Here is a 9,239-nt window from a genome sequence, read left to right as displayed (position 1 = left end):
CCAAGTGTTGCATTTTTCTATGACAGTTCAGTGGAAAATATTAGTACAGTTATGACAAAGATTATAAGTTTTTGACTGTTGGGTGAGATAATCATTCAACTGTATCTCTTTAGTTAAAAACATATTTGTATACATTTAATAAGTACAAGAAAGTCTTTTTTTATTTGATATAGAATGGTTTAGTTAAACCAACAAAAAGAAAAATAGAAATTAAAACTAAATCTTTATACATGTAAATATCAAATTAGCATGTATACTGCAGTCAAAAAAGTTGTCTTTTATTAAAAAGTAGATCTCTAAATTAAAGTATGTATCCAATTAAGTTTATTCTTGTATATAACTATGTGAAATTATTTTATGTACCTGTCTACTTCTTCATGAAGAATTATATTATCTTGATACATTAAGAAACAAGACATTCATTGATAAACTTTAATAATATATATACACGAGACTTTTTTAGGAAATATCTTCTAATGTACACTTGAGAAAACTTGGATAATTTATAAAACAGCTTGGCAACTCAGAAGAGATTGAACACCAAAATTTATGTTCTATGGCTACTGTATTTCAGCAACTTGGTTAAGAAACAGCTATTTCATTAAATAATTTTTAAGGAGAAAAATATAAGAGAAACTTTAAAAAACATAAATTTGTTGTGATTTGCTGAAAATTGAAATATTCATAAGTGTTATCTAAACAGAAATGGATTTATTTTTGCCCTTTGAAACTGAGGCTAAAAGCTTGGTGAAAATCAACTTCCTCTTCAAAGATTTACAATTCTTCTTCCTTTTTTTCCATGGGAACAGAAATGTTGAAATATCATTTTCCCTTTAAGAGTACAGTATTTGTGTTTCTGAGCCAAACTAAACTAAAGCCATCTGGGAACTTGCCATTCCTCACCTTTCAATTTATTCACTGAGTTGAAATGATGACCCACAGCTCTTACATTTTCAGTTCACCTAAAAACTGTTGAACGAATGCCATTTGTTAGCCCATGTGATTTTTATCTGTCTATATTGTTTTTATTTTGTTTCTTATCAGTCTATCTCTTGACCCAACAATATATAAGTTCTTAAAAATATATAATTCTTATTTTTTATTAATCTTAATTTCTAGTATGGTGCTAGTCACACAATATACATTAGTAGTTATCTGTGAATTCGATAGAAAATGGTGATCTATAATAATAGAAGATTTCAGCTTCCAAGTCTAATACAGAGCATTTTAAAATATTCAGTTTCAAATTCTTATTGCATATAGCTGAAAATGCACAGCACATTATTGCAAAGACCTTTTTTGCTCTTGTGATACATCTTTTCTTTGTTATTATGTATCTTTCCTCACTGATTATCAATATTTTATGCTTTTGAAGTGTCTTTTCTTCACCTTTTCCATCACTGTTAGGTTTTGTTAATAAAACTTATTAACCTTGCTATGAACAAACTCTCATTTCTACTTGACTCTTCTTTCAAACCTTTCTCTAGCAGATTTTAAATCTCTTATGAACTCTTTACCTAGACCCCAAATCTCCAAAAAATTTTTTAAAATATGTTTTTATTGATTTTTAGAGAGAGAGGAAGGGAGCGGGAGAGAGAGAGAGAAATGTCGATGTGAGAGAGAAACATCGATGGGCTGCCTCCTGCATGCTCCCTACGGGGGATAAAGCCTGCAACCTGGGTATGTGCCCTGGCCAGGAATCAAACTGTTGATCTCGGTGCATGGAACAACACTCAACCAACTGAGCCACATTGTCCAGGGAAAATCTTTTAATTTTTAATAGTCTTTCCTAGTTCTATTGCATTACTCCTTATTTTATATTTTTTGTGTCAAGATGGTGTCTTTAGGAGCTGACACCAACCTAAAAAAAAGTGTTGAACTTTACATTACATGGGACTATTCTGCCATTCAGTTTATAAATTTATTTATATTTTAGGTGTATAAACTATTTATTAATAGACAAGGTTTACAGATTTTTTCTTCTTGGTGGTCTTGGTGTGCTGGCTTGTAACACACAGGCCCCAGAAGTGGCACAGCCCTCTGTGAGCTCAAATTTTCTTCAGTTACTCCAGGTATTCTCAGTGCTTGTTGTGAAGACCATTGGCCAGGACCTGGATGTATTTTCTATCCTTTATATCATCCTGTCTGTTCAACAACCAGCCTGGGATCTTGTACTGGTGTGGATTCTGCATAATGGTGATCACACATTTTATCTCATCCTTAGTGATCTCTCCTGTCCTCTTAGTGAGGTCCATATCTGCTTTCTTCAACATCACATGAGCATATCTTCTCTTCACACCCTCAATGATGGATGGCAAAGGCTAATTTCCACTACCCATCATTACTGGTGTTGAGTACTTGCAAAATGTGCTGGAAACTTCTCAGGGATCACCAGTGGCAGCGTGTAGGCTTCCTAAGGAAGTATAAATTTCTTAACTCCTTAATCTCACAAGTGCAAGTGCATTGTTTAAGGCTGTGTTCCCTCAGGAAAAGAGACTCTGGAATGGAGATTTTTGTGCAGAAAATTTGTTGGAGAGTACTCTCAGAACTAGAACTAACCCCTGCGAAGGAGTAAGAGAGATAAGTCTGGGCAAAGGGAGGAGTTAAACTCAGACAGAGTTGTAACAAATGTTTCAGATCATAGGATGCTCTGGAGCTTTAATGGCTCTCCACAGTTGTCCTTCCTTGAGATAAGGGACACAGTCTTTACTGTCCATATTAATTAGTTATTTGACTGGGAGGCATAACTTAGTGTGTGGCTCCCTTCAGCTGTGGCCATTTTTCAGAAAAGGACTTCATTTGGCACCTGTCAACTACAAATATCTCCAGCATCTAAGGAATGAGTACCTACATTCTGAAGAAGTTCAAAGCTGCAAAACACACCATGGGACAAACAAGCAAACAAACAAAATACAGACTATTTCCCTAGCCATACCACTTCGTTAACAAGGGATTGTAGGCTGCTTCCAATCTCACTACATATATTATTACATTTTTACATATATTACATATATTATACTAAATTACCTGTACAGATATTCTTTTCTTTTCTTTATAAATTACTGACAACTGCAAGGAGAAATATGTAAGTCAACAATTATAGTTTGAAGCACACACACATCTCCGAAAGTGAAAAACATAAGTAGATGTGTGAAAGATCTTTATAACTTTTAAATTTAAACCAATAAATGCATAAAAACTCAATACCCAACAAAGAGCAAATGTACATTCTTTTAAAGAATGTGTGGGACATTTGCAAAAGTGTATTACATTCCAGGTCACAAATAAATATTTAATAAATTCCAAGAATTAATATCCTACAGAATATGTTATTTAACCATAATAAGCAAAAAATGTATAAGCTTATAAAAATCACACATATTGGGAAGCTTCAAAGCATATAATTAATTTACCCTTGGGTGAGAAAAGACAAGGGCAATGGAGAAATGCTTAGAACTGAACCACAGTAGAAAACAAACAAAACAAACAAACAAACAAGCAAAAAACCCCACACACAACAAAAACCACCAACATTTGAGAAACACTGCTAATATAAGAAAAAATAAAATATTTTAAAATAAATGGATTAAAATTTTAACTGAAAAAGCTTGAATAAAAGCAACAAACTAAAAGAACAAGAAAAAGCAAATTATAAAGATAGAAGAAGGAATGAAAAATGTGCAGAAGAGTAATAAATAAAATAATATAAGGAAAGAGACTTGGCAGGGCCCTGCTCCACCTTTTAACAGTGTCTTTGGAGGTCAAGGTAAGAAGAAAGGAGCTGCCTGGTAACTGCCTATTGAGGACCAGATGTGTGCATGGAGATGGGGAGGACGTTCATTTGGCTCCGGACTTTGTGTGTGTCTGAAGCAGAGTTTCAGAGTAAACCAGTGGACTGAGATGGCAATGAAGAAGAACATGCGTTGGCCGCACAGAAAGTGTGTTAAGAATTTACGGACCTTCTCAACCAAGACTGAACACCCTCCCGGATCTTGAAGACACACTTTCAGAACTGCTTGTTTCCCTTCAGCCTGATTACCCACAGCCAGGCCCTCTGTGCTGCGGTGTCTGCTGTGCAGAACTGCATAAAAGCAGCTTGGATCATCAGGAACAAAGCCCACATAGTCCTGGAGACCAGAGTCCAGCCTAGTCCAGCCAGACTCTGAAGAAAGTGGGGAAGCATGGAAAGTAAAATGGGCAGGAACAAAGGGCCCAGGTGTCTGGAAGGGGGAAAAAAATCTCCAATACCACTCCCCATCTACACAGATATGGGAACTCCTCTTGCTGGGGGACAAGTGGAGCTTGTTGATTTCCAGACCTTGACCTGCCCTGTTGGAGTCCTTAGTATTTCTATGCCACTGAAGTGTCCCCTTGACTCTTGACAAGTTATTGGAAGGTGACAAATACTGGTTCTTTACTCATTAAGCTTATGTTTTCTTATGAAACCCATTCTTCCTGTCTGAGAAAGTGGTGCTACAAGTTTTTGAAACTTTTAAGTCCATCCCCTGGGCTAACAAAACCCCACGAGCTTAGCTGTTGAAATGTCAATTGCTGTGACTCAAATCAATAACTTCCAGGGTTAAGGTAATTTCTGGCTTTTGTGCTCACTAAATAATTATCTTTAAAAAAATATTTATCTACCATCCTCAGATAGCAAATCCTTCATACAGTAGAAAAGCAGATCTACTTAGCAACTAATTAATAGGTTCTATTGGACACAATTAAAAAAACCCTTGTTCAGAGGGGGACTTTGCGTTTTACAAATCTTGCAGGAACAAAGCCTGCTGATGATTTATGTTTTTCTTTTTACACAGACATTATGGTGATTGCTGAGGGAAGGGGGGATGGGAGAGGTAGAAGAAAGTAGAAAGGTAATAAATGATGATGGAAGGAGACTTGACTTTAAGTGGTAAACACACAATACAATATACACAGGTACCTCAATTTCTGAATGCAATCCGTTCTGGAAGACTGTTCAAGTTCCAAAATGTTCAAAAGCCAAGGTGAGGCTTCCCATAGAAACTAATGTAAACTGGATTAATCCATCCCAGACCTTTAAAATCAGCCCCTAAAACAGCAATTTAACATGAATTTTACTATCTAATGATATCACAGATCCATAAAATGATACACAATGAAAGCAATAAACATAATATACTGTACTATAAAAGCAATAATAAGTAAACACAATGTAAAAACAGTACTGTAGATAAAAATGAAAATGTAATTTTCTCTTACCTGTAATTATGATATTGATGGCTTGGGTTGGGGAGGTCCCCTTTAGTAATCACAATAGGTGACTGTTGTTCAGGTGTTCTGTGGCCCTCTTCCATAATCACTGTAGGTGACTGTTGTTCAGGTATTCTGTGGCCCTCTGCCATAATCACTGTAGGTGACCCCTCTCTTGCTATTCCTTCCCTTGATTTTTTTACACCACTGATACCTGGTTCAGACTCACTGGAGCTTTTCCTCACTAAAAATTTTTCAATTGACATTTACTTTTTCCTATGTTTTAAAATTTCTCTAAAGTGAGACATAGCATTATCATTGAAAGTGTTAGTGGCATGACTTACAGCAGCTTTATCAGGGTGATATTTTTCGACCAAAATTTGCACTTCAACCCATTTTGCACACATTTCTTTGATCAGTGCAATAGAAACACTTTCCCTTCCCTCCTCCTCCTCTGAGGACAGTTCCTCAGCTGCCACCTGTTGCTGCTCCGTCAGAATGTTTGACGTTCTTCTGTGGTGAGTTCAGGCTTGTGGTCCCCCACTGACTCCGCCACATCATCACTACTCACTTCCAAGCCTGTGGACTTTCCCAGAGACACAATATCCTCAACAACAGGAGCATCCTCTTCAACACCCTCAAATTCACGTTCAGGGACAGCTTCTGGCCACAATTTCTTCCATGCTGACTTCATCGTTCTGTGAGACACATCCCTCCATGCTTTGTCTATGAGACGTAAGCAATGTAGGATACTGAAATGATTCTTCCAGAACTCTCTGAGGGTTAGCTCTGCCTGAGGTCACCTCAAAGCACCTTTGTAACAGTGCTTTGGTGTAAACCTTCTTAAAATAAGACATGACCTGCTGGTCCATGGGCTGGATGAATGGAGACATGCTGGGGGGCAAAAACTTTACATTGATAAAACTGAACTCTTCCATCAACTCATCTTCCAAGCCTGGGGGTGAGCTGAAACATTATCCATAACAAGCCAGCACTTCATTGGAAGGTTTTGTCTTGGAGGTATTTTTTTATACTTGGCCCGAACACTTCATGAACTCATTCAATAAAAAATTGCCTGGTTACCCAAGCTTTGCTGTTTGCCCTCCACATCACATGCAACTTGCTTTTTATGACATTGTTTTTCTTAAATACCCTGGGTTCTCAGAATGGTAGACTAGCAAAGGCTTCAACTTGCATTCCCACAAAATAAGAGGGTTAGACTGTTTTTCATGGGCTTGTGAACTGGCAGTGATTTCTCTTCTTTTGTAATGTAGGTCCTCTTTGGCATTTCCTTCCAAGAGGCCTGTCTCATCACAACAGTTGAAAACTTGTTGGGGAGGGAAACTCTCTGCTTCTACATAATCTTTAAATTCCAAGACAAATTGGTCGACATCTTCTTTGTTGGCACTGGCAGCTTCACCATGTCTCACCATACTGTGTATGCCACTTCTCCTCTTAAACTTTTCAAACCATCCTCTACTTGCCTTGAAAATATCACTCTCAGCACTTGTTCCAGGGGTGTTTTTGATGGGGTCAGCATGCACATGCGCTCAGAAATGCTGTAACCGGCCAACTGTTTTTCACTTATCCATGTGAAAAGCAATTTTTCCACTTCTTCAATTGTCTGTGTTCTTTGTCTTGTGTTTTAACACCTCTTGCAACATTGGCTCCTTTAATGGCTTCTTTATTTTTTAAGATGGTACAAATTGTAGATTTGGCCATACCAAACCATGTTGCCAGATCACATACATGGGCACCACTTTCATGTTTGGAAATAATTTCCTTCTTCACCTCTATTATTGTTCTGTTAATGATTCTTTTGGCTTTACAGCTTTTATCTATTTCTCACAGCAAGGGGTGATTGGCAGAGGGCTCCTGAGATGACACGAACACAAGTTGATTGCACACAGTCACCAAATAAGCCCAAATATCACCTCTGCATTGAGCTGGTGCTCAGGGATCAACAGGCGACAGCTAGGCCTCAGGATCTTGCACTCAGTGGAAACCGTGTGGCATGTTCAACTTCCAAGGTGTGTTTGAAAACTGAAGCATTTGCTTCTGGGTTTACTGTGTATGTAAACCGAAATGCTCGTCAACGGAGACATTTGAAAACCGAGATATCACTGTACAGCTGATGTATTGTATAATTGTATACCTGAAACCTGTATAATTTTATTAACCAATGTCACCCGTATAAATTCAATTTAAAAAAAAAACTTTGAAAATTAACTCTTCAAATGGCAGATTCTTTGAAATGACATGTTCCTTTAAGATAGTGAAGCTTTATTTGTATATTTACTTCACATCTGGGTGATTTAAGTAAACTTGAACAGGATAGGCATGAAGTGGTTTTGCTCCCTGTCATCCCCAAGTCCCAGAGGAGGCAGTGTTATTTTGAGAAACAATGCATGAGTGTATCAATTTTACTTATGTATAATTTAATCAGTTCTATAAATACAGGTACACTTCTTTTTTATTGAATTTATTGGGGTGACGTTGGTTAATAAAATTATATGGGTTTCAGGGGTGTAATTCTATAATACATCATGCATATATTGAATTGTGTGCCCAGCACCCCAAGTCAAGTTTCCTTCCATCAACAGGTGAACTTCATAATGACTTTTTGAGAAATGGGGTTCTACTATAATAATTTTAAAAAATGATGGGGTCAACTAAAACCATCCTTAGGTTTTATTCATATGTACACAGGGTGTTAGGAATTAGGATTCTGGGTTCTGGTCTTGATAAGAAAGATTTTATTTAATTGAAGCTCTCTGCTCACAAAGAAATAGCTTCGTGCCTCATTCTTGTTGGGCTGATCCCAACCAGGAGTGTAAGGTACAGTGTGTGGGGTGCCAGGGAGAGTTGGAATTGAACACCATGCCTGTATATGTTTACAAACTAATTGTTGTGCATATGATACCTATATAATAAAAACATATTCTCAAAAATAAACAAAAAACAAAATAAGAAAACAAAAAACTTTTTTAAAAGATTAACAAAATTGTCAGGCATTTGTCAATGCTTATGAAAAAAGAGATTGTAATCAACTAAAATAGAGAAGTATAGAAACAGCTAGACACAATCCATAGTTAAAGATTATAAATGATAAATTTAAAACTAATAAATATGAAAAACCATGCATTAAAATTTTTAAAAATATGATGAAATAAAATTCTGGGAAGTATTAAAAATTAAAAAAACATTAACCATTAAAGAATATCCTAGCAAGAAATAGTATTGTATCAAATTCCCCAAAACAGAAAATTCTTTTCTTATACAAGTTTTTGCACAGGCCAGAAACATAAAAAGATCTATGTACATTTTGTGATCTAATATTATCTTGATTTCAAAACAAGATATAGATATCACACAAAAAATTTTGACCTATAGACTATACTTTGCTGACCCCTGGTCTAGACTTAAGAAAGTGGTAAAAAAATGTTTATAATGCAGTTCAAACTTGAGCATGTTTCATGCCAGTAGACCTCTAATCATGAAAACCATAAGAAACTGAGGAAATATTCCTTCAGTATTCAAAAACTATTATATGATTTAACAAAGAAAGTTGTGTCAGTGATGAATGAGTGGAAAGCTCAGCATACATCTTGACTGTTTTACTTTTATCTCACTAATTAATGTAAACAAAAATATCAACCAATATTCATGTTGGAACTACACTGGGTTGTCAATTACAACTATACTTTGGCTCTTTATACAAGAGTGCAGCCAAAATGGATGGAAGTACTCCGTGAGAATCATTTGGCTATATGAAAATTTTATAAAAATATTTTATATTTTATTATTCTTTATAAAATTGTGTTATACATCCTTTGCATCAGTAAAGTTTATTATGAATCAATGTACATTAATAGTATGTATATATACATGCATTTATTTTTTAGATAGCTGGTTATTAAACTGCCAGCAGACCATGGTATGAAGCTCTGTTTCTAGCTTCTCCCCTTCATGAACACACATTCAAATCAAGGTGAGTATGTTCTGTACAG

At 36.0% G+C, this 9,239-nt stretch overlaps 1 pseudogene; it reads right to left on the bottom strand.

Annotated features, from left to right (window-relative positions):
• Positions 1–1,952: 1,952 nt before the first annotated feature.
• Positions 1,953–5,381, bottom strand: LOC148093787 (small ribosomal subunit protein uS13 pseudogene; annotated as a pseudogene).
• Positions 5,382–9,239: the final 3,858 nt, after the last annotated feature.

This window comes from Miniopterus natalensis, chromosome 2 (genome assembly GCF_054644295.1).
Source record: "Miniopterus natalensis isolate mMinNat1 chromosome 2, mMinNat1.hap1, whole genome shotgun sequence".
NCBI classification, from domain to species: Eukaryota; Metazoa; Chordata; class Mammalia; order Chiroptera; family Miniopteridae; genus Miniopterus; species Miniopterus natalensis.
Note: the sequence above shows the minus strand (reverse complement) of the source record. Positions and strands in the feature narration are given on the sequence as shown.